Raw genomic sequence first — 18,494 nt, 5'->3', positions numbered from 1 at the left:
AGTCGAACTTCATCGAAATTATGTGTATAAATTTCTTTAAAAGTCAAATTTTCATTATTTTTTCATTTTAACTGCATTGGAAACCTCTATAAATATTGCAGTGAAGTTTTCCCGGGTTTCACACCGGGTCAGGTCCTCCATTTCTCCTTCCAACGTTTCGATGAACAACTCGCCCATCGTCTTCAGGGATTCAGGAATCCAATACCAATTCCTCAAAATCTATGAAAAAAAAATTTAAATACGAGGGGACTGGCAGCCAATCAGGAGACGCTGAACCGCCCTCAACCTCAGAATTATGTATGTATACCCCGAGATTTTGAGGAATTGGTATTGGATTCCTGAATCCCTGAAGACGATGGGCGAGTTGTTCATCGAAACGTTGGAAGGAGAAATGGAGGACCTGACCCGGTGTGAAACCCGAGAAAACTTCAATGCAATTGTTCGCCGGGGGAAAAAAAAACAAAAATTATGTTACTCTATAAATATTAATTATTGCAGTCTGGAGTGGTTACGAATGATCGCAATGTAATAACTACCTACACTTGTGAAATATGTTATCGATGGAACTTAGTTTTAGAACCTGTTACGCATTTCCTTATTTACGGGATTAGAATCTTATATTATACCTCTGTGCATTTCAGATTTCGACCGCCTTTTCTGCGGAAGCGGCCTGGAATCCTTCCCTGGAGGACGGTAAGTACAAACTTAATTATTAAAGAGAAGTGTTTACCAGACTTCAGCACCTGTTAGCGTTTTTTTTGTAATATCTCCTTGGCGCTCATAAAATTCAAAGCTCATAAAATCATAAAATCAAGACTGCCAAACATTCATAGAACATCATTATACTTCATGAAAACATTACCTATGTATTCTCCTTAAATGTATTAATTTAATTTCAATCGATTACGCTTTCTGAGATATCGTGAGTTATGCAGAAAAGAATTAGCCTTTTAGAATTTATTAGAATAGGCTTGGAAACGTTCTTATGGCTGTATGACCACCTTGGAAGCAACTGATTTAACTTTACGGATTTGTATTCACTGCCCCTGGTGATTTTATTTTTCTGTTATTAGTATGGTAAATTTTACTTATTTTATTTCCAACTCTATATTTCTCCCCTTTGTATTTTCCAAGCTTGTTTTGTTCCTAGTATTGAGTTCTTTCTTCTTCCAAAATCTCTTTAAAACGTCGAAACAATTCTTTAGATATACTATAATATATTAGATAATACTATAATATAATAGATTTACTATATTTGCCTTATTATTGGAATTTTCTCTCAAACCCGTATTGTTTTCCAGGCTTCTGAGCGTCTACCTCCGCCTATGTAGGTACTTTTCCACTTTTGGCATCGCCTGTTCCATGATCCATTTTTCTTACGTGTGACCTCACCCTTATTATGTCTTTTTTTAGCGCTCTACTCTCTCTTAATCTCACTATCTTTCTTTTGCAGGCATTAGAGTATTGTAGTACAATATCTCAGTTATTATTATTTATTACACGTTAACACTTCTCTCTTTGTAATTTTTGTCCAATGTTCTCGTGCCACCTCGTCCCAGAATAGTTCATTTTCTCTTGAGTGCAGAACTAGCATTGCTTTTTTTAAGTAAGAGAAATGGTAATATCAGGCTGAAATTTCTTTGTCATCCTCGTAACGCTGGCGATTTGAATATAGCATCGTTTCAAAGATAGATAGAGAGGTTTTTGCGTTTTAATGATGCGGAAAAAAAGAGAGACTATTTCAACCAAAAGCATCATTTTTTCCTTTATCGTCGGTAAGCACTTAGCTTGCTGGTTGTTTGTGGGGAGAATTCGGAATCTTGCGTCGGGGAGGAAATATAGCTTCAATGACTTGCGAGGTAAATGTGTGGAACATCGAGTCCTTGGCTTAAAGAATAGAACAAGCTTTACTATTGCGCTGTTATCTCAATTGAAATTGATGATAACTTCAACACGTGAGTGTTGAAGCTGGTGGGGTATACCAATGAAAGAGCGTGTGGAATTTACCAAGCTTTTCTATTTATTTAACGATGGGGAGGAAATAGTCGAGCAATAGTAAGAAGGGATGTGGTAGGAGAAAGGAGAGTTTGGGATAAGGGCTTTTTAGAGGGTTTGCGATGGGTATTGGTCCCAGGAGGAAGATTGTGAATGTGAACTTATTGGACACGAGAACGGTTGGAATCTCGGAGAAAGATTGGATGGGATGGGGCGGTCTTGTGTGGGGGAGGATTCTTCGCTTCGGAAACCCTCCCATTTTTACCTTCCTCGAATTTGTGTCGGGAGGAAGCCAACCGTAGGTCGGCTGGGATAGTTAAGGATTAAGGTTGGATGGAAGGCGAGTTCCGATCGGTTATTGACTTTGCCTTTAGACTTGGATGGAGGGAAAAAGGAAGGGAGGAAGGTTTGTTTGCAGCATCCAAAGGGTCGGAGGAATTGGAAAGAATTTCCGTTGGAGAGGCAAAGGTAGTGGGTTAGTGTTGAAATTGAGGCAGGGGTGGAAAATCAAGGTTTTTTTCCTCTCCGTCCTTCCGGGAAGCCATTCCGGGCGCAAGCCGAAGACGTCACATAGGTTCCAGCCTACCTTTTTATCTTCCTCTAAAATTTGTTGGGCTCCAATTTTTTCGTTTCGGATTGGAAATATATATCTTTCCATTTACCAACGTAGTCGGCTATGATTTGGTTCACGCACGTGTTTGTCCTCGAGTTCCTGAAAGATTTGCTCGATTCAGCTTCTTTTTACCTGAAATATATAATATTTTCTGCAGGTATTCAGAAGTTTTGAGATGCTATATTTCGATAAAGATATGGATTTTTAGAGTCAAACTTCATCATTACGTAGCTTCAAATTTTTCTCTCTAAAAATTTAAATATAACGGATATTTTATGTTTCATCAAACATTTCGCCATCTTTACAACGAAATTCTTAGATGAGTGTAGTGTCCTACTGGGTGTAAGTCTTGTCTAACTGTTCGAATGGTATCGAATTCAAACACCAATTGAAGCTTGGGTAAAAGGCACCCCCATACTAAAATCCTCGAAGAGTGAGGTGGCACATGATAAGAAACTTCTTCCCCCCCTAAACATGACTGTTTAAAATTTTTGCGCCCGTGGCTTAGTCCAGGATGCCTTTATTCAAACCAACTTTCAGGTTGAATAGTATTGACGGATTCTGGGTTGATATTGTCCTTAGTAGAAAAATTGTTACTCTTTTCCTCAAAAGTTATTTATCGCACTAGAATAAATAAATGTGTCAAGTAAATAGATTTTATGAAGGTTGTAACAGTTTTTTCTAATTCGGTGTGAATCACTGAGAGTGAGTAAGGTAGTGATTTAAATAATTTTTTGCAAGAAGGCAAGTTTTTCTATTTCGGCCTGAATCACTGGGTGAGAAAGTGATTCTCTTGAGAGAGAAAGTGAAGGTTCTCCTTCGTCTCATCTCTCTTATTATATGACGTGCTTTTTCAGTAACGCTATTCCTTTCTCGTTAACATTGCCCCTTTCCCTCCAATTTCATCCATGCCATGAACCAAGTTATTTAAAAAATCCCAACAAGATGTCAGTCAATGTCCGATCTCGCACGATTTCGTGATGGACGTTGGCCGGAGACGGAATCGTTTCAGGAGAAGTAAATTTCCTTCACGACTCCATTCAGCCCGTCCGACCAAAGTTTGTTTATTTCCGGGCCGTAGTCGCCGGGGTTATGCGAGTTTATATTTGGACGGTTTCTGTTGGTGAGAAAAGGGGGTATGGAAGTGTGTTGGTCGAAACATGAAGGTGGAGAAAATGAGAGAGAATGCGTTTCATCCAGTTTTATGTTTCCGAAAGGCTCGCGTGCGTGGCCGATGCGACTTGAGTCCCAGCAGACACGGAGATCCCCGAGATGTGATTTATTTTTTCCCCCTCCCTGGCACTGTCTTCGGCGCAAAGGGGCCGACGTGAACTAGACCGCTCCCTGCGATCGCTCGTCCGTAAAATGAGAGTCGCCTGAAGAGACGAGCTGTGGGCGCGGGTTGACCACACGCGGAGCTCGGACTGTTCGTGGATTCCACGCTCTGGGTTAGTCGCGTAGCCAGGGGGGGGAGCCCGGACTCCCCCCGAAATATAGAAACAAAATTATTTTCCTATGTAAAAGAAAGCAAAATATTGAAAAATCATGAATTTACAAAATATTTCATTAACAAATGAAGTTTTTTTGATTTGAAATGTGTTAAATCTAGTTAAAAAGCCTCTGCTTAGTACCCTGTTTTTCAAAAAATTTCCCCCCTGGTTTTGGACTCCCTCCCCCCCCCCCCCCGAACGAAATCCTGGCTACGCCACTGCTTTGGGAGCGGAGAAAGAAGACAGCTTCATATTTTCAGAACTTTGATACACTTCGGCTCCAAATTTCATGTAAAAAGTTTCATTTATTTTGCGCAGCTAGGCTTCCGGGTTGTTCTCCGCGTCGGTTCATTCTTGTTGCTACAGTTTTGCCGGCGTTGCAGCAGGCGTCTTCGCGTTTTGAGTGTCGGACGCAGGAATGCATCCTGCATGCTGCAACGCCGGCGAAATTTAAGTTGCGAAAATGAATCGACGCGGAGGACAACCCAGAAGCCTAGCTGCGCCTATGCGCCATTCCGCAGAAACCTCCATCAACATTTAATTCATTTGGATAAAACCCCCAAGAAGCATATAATAATTACTTTATAACGATATATTAATGCCTTAAACGATTTTGTTTACCCCATGACCGGAACTAGGGCGGGGCAAAGGGGTCACGTGCCCTGGGCGGCCAATTTCATGGGGTGGCATAATTTGGAAAGTTCATTTGAAAAAAGCTATTTAATTTTTCCAGCGTATTTATTTAATAATAATTATTAATTTATAAGTTATTCGACAATATTAATAATAAAACTTCGTAATAGCAAACATAATCTGTGTAATTTCAACTGTCGTATTTAAAAAAATAGCTTACTGATGTTATATTTTAGTGGTGGAGGAGGGTAAGGGTGGTAGTGCGAGGAAATCAGAGGAGAACTCTTCCAATCCCGGTATACCACGAAAACCCTAGAATAAGGCATCCATCAAGGTCTTGTTGATTGACGGGGCCTTATTGGTTTTAGGGGTTTTATATTGGTGATACTTAAGCTAATATATTCTATATAATTATCTGAAACGTCGAGTATTAAAGCGTAGTAAGATTCTATGTGAATATTATATTACATTGGTTTTGGTTAATATAGGTTATGAGGACATACCATCACTTCGGGAGTAATAATGCATTTCTTACAATAAATTGGAACTAACCTCTAATATCAAATTTTACTCCATTTTATGTTAGGTATTCATTGATGAGCTTTATCTTAATGCTATATCTATTGAAGACATAAATATTCAGCTTTTCAAGTACTTAAATTGTTTTTTAATTTAATGTATTTCGATAGATTTAATACTCCCTTAAAATTGTATACTTTAAAACTGCCGCCCGCATTGGTCGCTTCGGACATGGCCTTACGCGGTGCTGGCATCTCTGGGGGAACTTCATAACTTAGAACCGATCGATGCGCCGTAAGACTTCCAAGCTTCACCGTTGGATGGCACTAGGAGTCCACGATCAGACTCGCACCCTCACTCGATCCACAGAGTGCGTTAAAGCATGAGCTTGGATTTAAGTGCGGGTGTGTTATTATAGTGTTAATGTCTGAGCATTTGAATGTAATTATTTTGGTGCTAATGTATCCATGCATGTGTCATCTCCAAATTATTCGTATTATATTTGATTAACTGACGGAGGAAATATAAGCACTCCTAATATTGTGATAAATGTCAAGACAAGGAGAGAGTAATATTTTCATTTTGTTTTTGGAATGTTGCGACTCATCCGATGTTCAAAGTGAAATTTTTGTTATGGTGTATAAAGATTCTTTATTTTTGGGCAGTCTTCCGTATTCTTCCTAGGTAGTAACTTTTGGTGAGTGAGTATTATTTGAGCTATTCAGTTATGAATTCGGTTTTCAAATCAATTTCCTCTTTTTGGCTTAAATTACAAGAATTCATCCATTAAATTAAATCAATTTATATCGTTATACGAAATACCTTTTTTTCAATAAGCTCATTTCGTGTATAAAATAATTTTTTATTCATGAATTACAATGAAATAAGTAGTCACTCAAATCTGTAATAGCGTTGCCAGATTAGGACAATGTATAGGTGGTGACTTACAGGTTATGCACTGTGAAGGTAATAATACACTTGAGACTGTGGCTTGATAGAAGGCCATTTTACTTCGTATTTGTTGACTACATTCTTCCTTGCGGTATCCGATATACTCTTTAAATTTTCCTTCTATGCTATTTCTTTTTCAGTCTTGATTGAGGGAGCAATGTGTGTGACGATATGGTAGCAGGCATAAATTGCAGCAGAAAAAAAGTAAACTCTTGTATCGCTCTCTGGCAAAGTCCATGGGAACATAAAAATACAAATTTTGCAATAATGGAAAAATAAATATATATACACTTTGCATAAAAACAGCTACGATACATACAGAAAAATGAAAATAAAGCATCATTGCCAAAATTAGCAGTCAAACAAACAGATATCTCGGTAGCCAAGGTAACAAATGGAGGTGGCTATCAAATTAAGAGGTCCAGTCTGTTGTCTATAAAAAATAAACGGAGAAATCAGAAAAGAGATTAACTCACAAAAAGACCACCGTAATCTGTTAACAATTCTATATCATGTTGAAATATTATTGTTCAACCATTACTTCACCAATTGAAAGGGGTAAATGAGATTGAAGGGAAGCTGTTCCATGCTTTCTAGAGTTTTTATTACCTTATTTTACTTTTTAATGCATCTTGATAGTAAAATGATTTGATGTTATTAGATCTGGCCTACTCTCTTTGCCCGGTGGATTCGCGTAACTCTATTTCCGGGAATAACACTTATGCAATATATTTTTCGCGCTTAAAATTCTTAATGATAAGGCACCCGAGATATATAGTTTAGCTCCCCGTGACTTTTGGGTTTCTCGCTTTAAGATCCATTCCGATATGCAGCACGCGGATCAGAGATAAAGTGAGTATCAAGGAAGTGCTTGGAATGGAAGAGGAAGTGACCGTGTTGGCCTGTCTTCAGATGGAAGGAACCAGATTAATTTCACTCAGCTCTTGATGGGAATGGTTCATGAAGTTGAGAGGGAAGGATGTATTTAAATAAGGCTTACTACACGAACGATGCATACGCTTGTTCCACCCACTGAAATCAGCGGTGGCAGAGCATTGCCTGGACCTCGGTCACCGAGTAGATTTTAAAAGTACCAAAGTGCTATGCCGCACAGACAACTACTGGGATCGAATTGTCAAAGGAGCCATACAAATCAACATACACCAAAAGAACCTAAACAGAGACAAAGGCTTCCAGTTAAGTAATACGTGGAAGTCAGTGATCAATCACTATAAATCTCCCCAATTCAGAAAGGACCAATCAGGGCCCACTTCAACGGCCCTCATGAGTATAAATACCGGAGAAAAAACTTGGCTCAACATTAACCCCTGATGACGATGACGGATTTAGTCATGGAAACGTTGGGAACTACAACCCGATACGACACCCGGTGGGAAACCCGAGAAATATTCCTGCAAGGCTTACTACGTCGGAGAAAAGCGTCGCTGCTGGCCATCCTGATTTCCCATTTTGTCAGTTAACCTTGGTCATACTGGACTTAAATTTCTCATTATATTCTCGGTAAAGTTGAATTCTTGCATTTATTTTACTTTGTATTTTTTATTTTATTCTCAAACCACCGAATACAGCTCATATTGGCTATTTTACATCGGAGTATTCAACAAATTTAACAAATAAACGTGTACGAACAACCATGCCCTGGGCACGGGTAACCCACCCAGGCGGGATTTGAACCCGTGACCTCTTGTTTGGCAGGCGAGGACGTTACCCCGCCGCCACTGAGGCCGGCTATTTCATTACTTTATCCACATCAGCCTTGAAATTGTGGAAAAATACTCAAAAAAATTGTTTTTCCCCAGTTTGTCCATTTATTGAAACAGTTTTTACCCCAATAATGAAGATTCCACGTAATAATTGTGAATTCGGGCCCTTTCTTGTCGAAAAAGCTATAAATATATATTCATGCATGAAGTAAAAGTAATATTATTGTAAATATTTACGGATATTTCGAGATTTTTCACTTATGTTTGCACGACGTTATAAAAAAAGTCAAAATGTGCATTAAGATATATTTTATTTGTTACTATGAATGCTGTTTTATTGAAATTTTCATTAAAAAAAGGATCAATCGCTAATATTTCGAGCGTCGCGCTTTCCGCCGAGGTATTGTGCCCTCGTGACAAAGGCCAAGGTGATTGAGTTTGACCGAAGACCGAACCTGTTGGTATGCGTCGAAAATAGCTAGAGGTTCTTATTCATTAAGCCTGGAGAAAGATGGTTGTAAACCATGCGCATAATTATTTTACGGGGGTATATTTGGCAGTGTCTTGAAAATAATGCGAATTTCGATTTTTCTTTATTTGGTAATGACGGATGATGAAAATCATTATGTCCTTAGCATCACACGGGAGCAGTAGCGGATACGAAAAAAAAACTCTAGGAGGGACGCAAAAGATATCTTGAGTTACTATTACTTTTATCCTAATAAAAAAAATCAAGTCGCATGCAGAGTATAAGATAGTTTTAGTTAAATTTATTACACACTTATACTAGGAAATGCCATTTTTTGATATAAAAAAGTTGTAATTGTGGTTCTGCAATGTTTGGCAATACGGGTGGACCCGCAAGGGAGGGTCGCGCGCCCCCATCTGTATCGCCACTGTCAGGGAGGGTATTGAAATTGAAAAAGTAGCAGGCAGTTTCAATGGATATGATGGGCATAGACTAAATACCACTTGGAAAAGACTCATACGCAAAAACACGCCAAAATTGGGGTTTCGACGACGAATGGTCGCGCCACTCGAGGGCCACCCTGAGGATGGTATTTGTAGAGGACCGTTTCCATCTGTCGGCATTCAGATTGCCCTTCAAATCAACTCCAAGACCTAACCCAATGTGAGCGTCTTTACATCCTTTAAGTCAATGGCGTAACTAGGAATATGCTTTGTGGGAGGGATGGGAGGGTCTGGGGGTGAGGCCCCTCATCGAGTAACAGGGGGCCCGGGAAATTTTTTGAAAAATTACATGACTGGAAATACATTTTAAAACATTTTGGCGCGTAAAATTTCATTTTAAATACATGCATTAATTATATATAAAAAGTAGAAAATAGTTAAGAATATGTGGGTAAACTTTTCTCGGGATTCCCACCGGGTTAATGTTTTAATATCGGCCAACGTTTCAAGTACCGTCTCGGCACTCATCTTTCATCAAATAAATCAATATTCAGCCCTGAAGATGAGTGCCGAGACGGTACTTGAAACGTTGGCCGATATTAAAACATTAACCCGGTGGGAATCCCGAGAAAAGTTAGCCCACATTATTCGCCGGGAAAGCATTAAATCAGTTTAGAATATGTTTTTTAATTTCTCTGAGGCTTCGGGGCTGAGGCTCTGATCTATCCTTCTCATCCCCCCCAAAGTTACGCCACTGCTTTAAGTCCTTTACCGTACTTTTGAATTCCCTCGTTTGCATCTTTGGACTTCAGTTTTTATCATCAACTTGATTCCGGTCCTCTGTGACTGATTCTCCGATGAACGGACCTTGGTATACGTATTGATTCCATTTTTTGCCGACGCTAATGAATTACCAACAACAAACTAATGTTCGCTGAGAAATTATCTTTCAGATGGCGGAATAATGCGTTTTTCATGAAAATTAGAAGTTGAAAAATTAGAATCCTAGTACACAATGCAAGTATCCAAAGACAGATAAGGGCTGCAACATAAATGCTATTCATGAGAACCACAAAATCTTCCATTTACAGTTTTCTATTCCAATCAATGTTTTAGTCTAGGTCTCCTCCTATAATTCTTTCTGCTAAAATTCATAAAAACATGAATAACCTCATTTTCGGTGTTTCCTAGGTAATGGGTAAGAATCCTTCTTAAATGTATTACCCTAACGGCAGCGTGGTGGCCTCTTAGTCGTGGGAAGGGCGTTTAGCTATTTATCTCAGGGCCTTGGATTCATCTTCGGTTGAGCCTCAGGTATCTCTCAACAAAAATCTTCGCATAATGACAAGAGGGTCAGATCCTTTCTCTGAGAAATTGTGGCTTATTTAGGGCGAGCTCTACCCTCACCAAATATACCAACCTTGGGATTGAGAAATGAGACTAATATGTATATTCGGTCACTTTCACCTTCTAATGAAAGTAAGGTCCTGAGGTGGATTGTTTGAGAAGCATCGTTGGCACGATAAAAATGAAAGAGGTTACTACTATGGCAGCCTTTTTTTAGTGGAAACATGAAAAGATTACAGCCGGGTAAGTGGCTGGCTTTAGTAAATAATGATCGCTTTTCAGGTTGAATTAGGTACTTGCACCGTGATATTTTATCATTCTGTCCCTCACCTAGGTAGGCGCATTCCCCAAGATCTTGATTTAATACTCACCGACGGCTGAAAGACCATTTTACTCTTTGAAACTTGTGGACCGTCTGTTGGGCTGTATGGTTAAAGTCGCGACCCTCGTGGTTGGGTTCGGAATGATTTCTCTCTCCTTGTGACACGAACGTAATAAAATATGCTTCGAATCGGCGTTAAGCGTGCTCTAGTGTGTCGGCATGTTCTCCTTTAATGTCCGTGGCAGTACCTAAGCAATCTATTATATTATGCTTATGTTAGAGGGAAAGTTTCATGCTTCCATCACGCTTAGTGAAGAAATAACTTCTCATTCGGTAAAAAGGGGAAAGGTCAACATTGAATAATGATTGTGAGGCGGTCTTTTAAGAGCATACTTTCGGCACATTTAAAAGCGAGTTATAGTACCTAGAAGAGATATTGACTCCTTGTGTTTTTGATTGTTCTCATGAAGAGGATTTACATTGAACCCTTATCTGTCTTTGGATTCTTGCATTATTTACTAGACTTTTAATTTTTAGACGCCTAATTCTCATGAAAAACGCACTACTCCGTCTACTGAACGATAATTTCAAAGCAGACATTAGTTTGTTGTTTGTAATTCATTACCCTCCGATCCTTGATTAAAATTATCATGTAAATAAAAATTCTCTCCTAAATAAAATAGTATCCTAAGTGAGAAATCAGTGTGCCTGGAATTTTTCAATTTTCAATACGTTCAGTGAAAATAAATAATTTTTTTCTTATCTTCATTGCGTTTCTTTTCTCATCTCGCACGAATAATGTATGTAAGCTAATATACTATCAAGAAGCTCTTGTAAGTTTTGGGAAATATTGGTTTCGTGAAATTAGTAATTTACTCGTTAACGTAATAATGCATCCCAATCATATACTTTTCCACATTTTCCAGGTGATGTGCAGATTTTATTAAAAATTAGTGCACTGCTTTGACGATTTTGTCTCGCGTACGCCCTAGGGAAAAATAACTTGAGATCGTCATAAATTTGACTTTTTCCTCTTTTCATACATTAAACTTACTGTACTGTAGGATTAACGTTGCATTAAAATACCCTATCTTTATTTCTGATAAGTTCAGTAAGTCAATGGGTTTTGTTGTCATTCGTCCTTGATTTGTCATTTTTTTAGGCGTATGTGGCCTTTTAATGGTATTAAATCCCAATTTTCTCTAAAAAAAGTATATTTTCGTGTGTTACTTTGAATATGGTATTTTTAAAGATGAAAATAAGTGGAAACAATTTATCCTTATTCTATGAATTAAATTGTTACTTGAAAAATTGCCGAGAATGAAGATAAATAATATCCTTCGATCATCATTTAATCTTCGGTAAGGGAGAACCTTAACAATGTTACAGCGTAATGTATTTCTTAACATGTGACGGCCTTGAAACGCCTTGGCGTAATCAAGCTGGCCCTTGGTTTGTGAATATTTTGCTGATTACATTGATGATGTGATTATAATCCTGAACTCTTAGCTGATACTAGTTTTTAAATGAATGCGATGACTTACTTCAAGTCTTGTGCCCAAGAATAAATTAGATCGGTAAAAAAAATTGTTGCGAAATTACCGCACTTGTTGAGTATGAAATTGAGTCATGTTGAAGCGAATCGCTCTCAATATGCGTCATTATTGGAAAAAATTGTCGTTAGATTTTAGAATTATAGTGTCGTTACCGTGAGTTAATTCAGTAGCTTCCGTTACCCACGGTTCTGGGGCTTTACGTCGATCAAATTGCATCACCATCGAGAGAATTAATGGGAATTCATAGCACAAATTATCTGCTCGGAGACTGCTCCTCCTTTCACTTTTAGTATAGCAATTGGACGGAGTGTGCAATACCTTTGCGATGCGTGTTGAGAAATTTCCGGAAGATCATGAGTCTAATCCGCCAACTGTGTTTCCATGAGCAGGAGGAAATAGATTGATTTCTTATGGATGACTAATGCTTTGATGTGAAATAACATTTTCCTACCGAGTACTCGCCAGTTCGATTATTTGTTGCGTGTAAATGAATAATATCTGCTATCTGATAATTTGCGAATGTGTACACCATTTTCCATCTTTAACGGTAGAGTATTTGAATCATTACCGAAGTATAATGTTCACTAGTTCGACAAAGAAGCCTTAAATATTCACTTTTTTGTATTAATCCTCTGCTTAAATGTAAATATTTTAATCTTTGACCGATAGTTGCCTTATATTAAAATCTATTTGACTTTATCGTACGCATGGATTTGCCGATAGAAAATTGGTTCGTCTCACAATTACTATCTCAGCATTCAATGTTTAGTTTCCTAATTCTGGTTTTATAACATTATTTGTAGATATCTCTTTGAGTTGTCTCTTGTTTATTGTTCACAACTACCCACCTTTTTCCACTTGTGGATCTTCTCGCTAGTGTTATCTCTGTGGCTATCCGTTTCCACAGAAAACCACCTGAATATTATGTGAGTATTGAATTCAGGTCTTGAAATCAGAACCTTTTTAGTCGCATACGTGGCAACATACTTTTTTGTTCTCTTCATTACCGCAGATACCTAAGCTTAAGTATATGCAAAACGTGTTGACTCAGCTTGCCATCGTGCACCTGCCTGGTCAAGTGATTTACGCTCCCATCTCGCTTCCTGAAACCGATCTAGGTAGCTGCAGTATCCTCGGGAAACGTACGATATTCTTGTTTCTCGATGGGAGGAAGTGGCTCTAAAGTGGAGCTGTCAAAACCCAATCGAAATCCCATTTGTACACGCGTCTTCCCGGCCTCGTGGTGTGGCCTGCGAAGCGGCAAGGAGAGCGCTCCCTCGGGCGAAGCGTGTGAAACATCTTCGGGAAATGCCTCGCGATTGATTGTTTTGCAAGATGGGTGGTGAATGGGAACCGTGACGGACTGCTTTTTTTAAACAAAAGGTATTTCAGGATCGAATGTTAAGAAATTGCTTACGAAATTTTTCCGACACTCAATCTGCTTTTCTTTCTATTCCTTCGTCTCGGGCGTGATTTCGTGGAATACACCTTCTTATTTATTTATTTCCATACCACCGAAAAAAGCGCACATTGGCCTTTTTCATCGGTGTTCTTTCAGCAATCAAATATGTTCCAACAACCATGTCCTGGAGGCAACCTTCCCAGGCGGGACTCGAACCCGCGACCTCTTGTTTGTTTGGCAGGCGAGGACTTAACCCTGTCGCCACCGAGACGGGCCACTTTTCATTTTAAGTAATAAAAATAAATTAGTTTTTCAGCATAAATATACTGTAAGACAACCTATGTTTCGACGAGGCTCGTGTCAAGACTTGATGGTGACGGGCATCGTTTATGTTGGGTGCTCATTCGGTCAGTATGGTACAGGAATGGATACCAGCGTGTGGACGACGACATTAAGGAATGGGGATTTTCTCTCGAGGAACTCGCTCTCGTGTCGAGCAGAATCAGTGAAAGGGAAATGATTTTAATCTAGTGGGAAGGGCCTCCCGAAACGCCGAAAAGACGAGGAGAAAGAGTTACCGAATCGGATCGAATGAATGAAGATGGCGTGAGGTGAATGCTGGCATTAGGGGGGGGGGGAAGTAGTTTCATTCAACCTGCGCGGGACCTTGAAGAAGAGGATGGAAGGCTGATCGTGAGCCATTCTGAGGGTGCCTAATTGGTTCACAGCGGTTGCCGTGGACAAGCCATAGCGATTCTGTTTGCTGATTGTGAGTGCACCCTCTAAGTAAAGAGATAGACGTCTAGCCGAGTAGAATTCATATAAAATAGGTCGAGAAGGCTGCTACGAATGTGACCATGTTTGAAATGGGAAAATCTGATATCTCGTGATGGGCCTGATTTCCTCGCTATCACGTTAGCGTTTGTTTTTATGCTTTTTATTCCGATGGTAAATTTTACTTCCACTACGTAGAAAACGAAGTAAATGTTGTAATAAAACATATTGATTAATATATTTTTTTTGATAACTTTTTGCATTTTGTATGAGTGGCTCACTGGCGTAATTGAAAGCTTCGTAAACCTGAGTGGTTATGTGCTTGAGACCTACGCGGAAATTGTTTCCCTTGGCAAATCGGCTAGATGAGTAAATGAGCTTGCACCTTTGTGTGTGTTCTTGTGCTTTTTGGTTTAAATTTATCGTATTTCACTCCATTAACGTCCTTTCTTGTTTCTCAAACCCCTTATCCTTCCCCTGCATGCCCCCTGTTTTCGCCCAGTAATGAGTACGGCCTTGGGGAATTAATTTCTTTCAAATGAATTGTGACATCAATTTGACATGGTAGCGGCTGTTAGAAAATTATTATCATTATTTTAATTGAAAAATAATTCGCCGTTGTGTGGAGTACGCTTGAAATAGGTCGTCCAATGCATCTGTTTAAGCCATTGAAGTTGATGAAAGGCGACATTTCACCATTAGCCTTTGGCAGTTGTCATGCTGTGGTCCGGTCTGAATGCAGGCGTATCTGTCGAGCTTGACCATTAACAGGTACAACTCGATCACTCCTCACCCCCGTAGGCCGGATCTTTATGGAAGTTTTCCGCTCTTGGGTAATTGGCGAATGCAAAAGGAAGCCAGCCCATCGTCTATCATTCCTATCAGCGCAGATTAGTGGAGCGAACAGCTTTCATCTCGTTCCCTTTGTTATGCCTAGAACGAGTTACCATTGGTTCACCAACTATGGTCAGAGCGTTGCTAAGAGTCGCTAGAATTTATTCACTGCTATACACACGCATGTTAACGCGAGGCAATTACTATGGTATACCATTGTGCACACTATCTTCAAAGGCTTGCTTTATTTATTTTTTCGGTTTGCTATCTTCGTGGGTGCCATGATCACACATGACTCTTTCCAGCCTATGGCCATTAACTCCGTGGAGTAATTCCCTTGAGATATGGGCTGGTTGTTATGTCGGGTTCGTCCCCTCTATAGTTGCACGTTCTGGACAAGGGGGGACCGCAACGATAAAAATTTTCTCGTTATCCAGCGCCGTGTCGTGAATTGGGTGGAGACCTCATTTGCCTCATATCTGCATAAAACCTACTCGGTGAACCTCGACTATGGTGTATGGAGGGTGTTGAGTTCCTCTTTCTGTGCAGTACTACGACATAATAAGCATGAATATAGAAGGAATATTGGGTGAAAGCGCGCTGTATAGATTAAGTTTGCACCCTTGAATCATGGTAATAGTAGATGCGTTGCTAGGGCGAAATATTGGCCCCAGCATTAAAGATTTTTGAGTAGGAGTCATGAGGAATTTGCTCTCGACAATTAGTAATGGTCACTTTTGGGTAATATCCGTAGCTGACTTGTAAACCTCCCTCTTAAGAGGAATCCCGCGAGGTCAGAAAACCTTCATTAAGTTTTCGGTCCAGCCAAAGTATAGATAAGCTCCTCTTTTGCGAATACATTCCGAATTTGCTAACCCAATGAGTATCCTTGACCTCCGCGAGGTCCCAATCCCAATACCCTGCCGAACCACCCTCTTGATAAGGACCTAGGATCTCCCTTAAATCGATCCAATTTTATGCTGTACTCTTGCAGTACTACTAAGGGGGCCGTAGCTGTTTCGTGAAATTGCTCTGCCTGAAAGCTAATCAGTCCTTGTAGTCCCGCGGGACGTATGCAGATGCTCTCAGGGGTGGACGGGCCGAAATGGGGCCATGTGGCTTGTATCTCGTTAAACCCTTTACGAAGCTGAGGAGTCTCTTGGAGACTGCGATTCTGTTTCTCTTGTATTGAGCTGCGTGATCCCGCGATACGCGGAAGATCGAGTTTCGGTAATTTGCCACCTGCAGTGAAAGGGGAGCCTAGGTGAACTGTATGTGCTGAGGGATTTTCGGGGACGTGCGATTTGGATGTCAGCGGTTAAGCCCTGTAATCGCTCATGTCCGGTCGATCATGACCGGTGAGATTTTCAGAAATCCCCTAGCTATGCAATAGTGATTGCCTAATTTCTTCTTCTAATAACTTCCCCTCCTTTGGTGTTCTTATTATTCTTAAATGAAATGTTAAAAATAAGGAAAAACGGATGAATTAAAAAAGAAAAATTCTTAGAAACAATTAAAAAAAAGTTAACTATTTAAATGGTTATTTCATGAAAAATGTAATAATATATCTTGGTTTTAAGTCCTCATCAGCCATGAGGTGCCGATTAGTAAAATTCTTATGAGAGTATCTGGGGACTGCCCTCGGTTAGTTTTATAAATTACATGTTAAACTTTTTCTTGAAAAAACTAAGTTTCATTAAAAACGGATTTGTGAATAAGGTATTTTTGTTTCTCCGGTGTAATGTTTTTTCTTCATATTTTTATAATCTTAAGCTTTTGGCGAGCGAAATGGAAAAAACCTGATGACGACATTCTGTGTGCGTGCTGTATGTTATATTCTCTGCGTGAATCTCATGATCATTTTTTCCATCCCTTAGAATAATAGCTCCAGCGATAGGTTTTCAGGGACCAAAAGAGTGATCGCTCGACCCATCATTTTCTGGACCACGGAGTCATTTCCTCTGTCTCTTTTTCTATCGCTTATTCCGTCACTTTCCGTATTTACAACTGTCATTCCATTAAAAAGCGAGCGTGGCGCTACAATCGGTGTTGGCGGCCTTTCGTTCTGATTGACAGAAATACGGTGGCAGCAATAGGGTAGTTTCCTTCATCAAAGAAAACGAAAGGCATTGATTGCGATTCGTGACCCAACATTAGTTTATTAGTAATATACAAAATATTTGGTTTTAGAAATCCCAGCTTAGACGAATGTTAATGGTAAAGTTTAGCATCATTTGAAAGAGGCCAGATGAATTATTAGGTAATTACAGTTTGTCGATCATACAATCAAATAAATTAAGTGGCAGATATAGTTAGTATTATTTTTCAATTTTTTTCGCGCTGTATACGGACACGATGTATATGTCCACGGACACAGCAGAAGAGGTATATTGTGTTTAATTACGAGAAAAAGTTTTTTTTATTTGTCGTTGGACATTTTGCTACTACCCATGGTGTTTCATCATATCCGGTACCATCTGTCATGTCAATGGACTGCAGAGTTCACGAGTATGACGTCAACGGACATGATGTTCATGGACATGACGATTTACTCTAAATTAAGATATGCTTGGGACTGACAATAAGTTAGGACGCTGTCATTACTACAACGAACTGGCATCTACTGTAATAGACATATCAATTGTAATTAGTAAAAGAATTTACTTTTACTAATTTTTACTTGGCCATGAACATGACTGATGATCTTGGCTGTTTCAAAAAACTTAACTATACTTTTTCTTCCAGCGTTAAAACATTCACTACACCAAGTATAAACTCAAACAAACCATCTCCTGACAATATTTTTCTCAACGCACTGTTTTTTTAGGGCTGCAACCTTCTCCTTTCCTCCCTTTTTCTGTGTGCACACGGTTATTGCTTTTTTGGGTAGCACAAATGTTTTTTTATTTTATAATAAATATTATTAAATGAAAACAACCCAAAAATACTCTTTTGGAATGTGTATGTTGTTGTAACTTGTTTAATGATAGATTTTATAATAAGTTCTATAGTAAAGGTCGTTAATACAATAAACACCTCTTCAAAAATCTATGTGGGACTGCCCATGGACTTGATGAATCATTGTCTGTGGACATTAAATTCGGGGAATATAATTTTTATTTACTAATTTGTCACTAATAAATGGGTACATAAAATCATGTGCCGGTATAGTTTTGATTTAACAGTTTTGGTTTTTTTATGGCACTCCATGGGCATAATTTTGTACGATCATGGGAGAATGACCCCTGTGCACCCTCTGTATGTTTAGGCAGTTTTACACGTGACACGTAATTGCGCAAGAAAGAACTGCATTATCCTATTATGGCAGTCATTTGTGAGAATTCCCGAACGAAATTAGAATAGGGGCTACTTTGCCGTCTCACATCCATGCATTATCGCATGCGTTTTAGGAATTCACCGTT

At 39.3% G+C, this 18,494-nt stretch overlaps 1 protein-coding gene across 1 annotated transcript in view; it reads left to right on the top strand.

The window, feature by feature from the left end:
• The window catches only part of LOC124153904 (disheveled-associated activator of morphogenesis 1), a 500,124-nt gene that overhangs the window by 175,156 nt on the left and 306,474 nt on the right, over positions 1 to 18,494 (top strand). Inside the window, exon 3 of the mRNA XM_046527301.1 lies at positions 642 to 693. The gene's annotated coding sequence lies outside the window, so the exon portion shown is untranslated. The remainder of the gene's footprint in view (positions 1 to 641; positions 694 to 18,494) is intronic.

This window comes from Ischnura elegans, chromosome 2 (assembly GCF_921293095.1).
Source record: "Ischnura elegans chromosome 2, ioIscEleg1.1, whole genome shotgun sequence".
NCBI lineage: Eukaryota > Metazoa > Arthropoda > Insecta > Odonata > Coenagrionidae > Ischnura > Ischnura elegans.
This window is presented reverse-complemented; position numbering and strand designations above follow the sequence as displayed.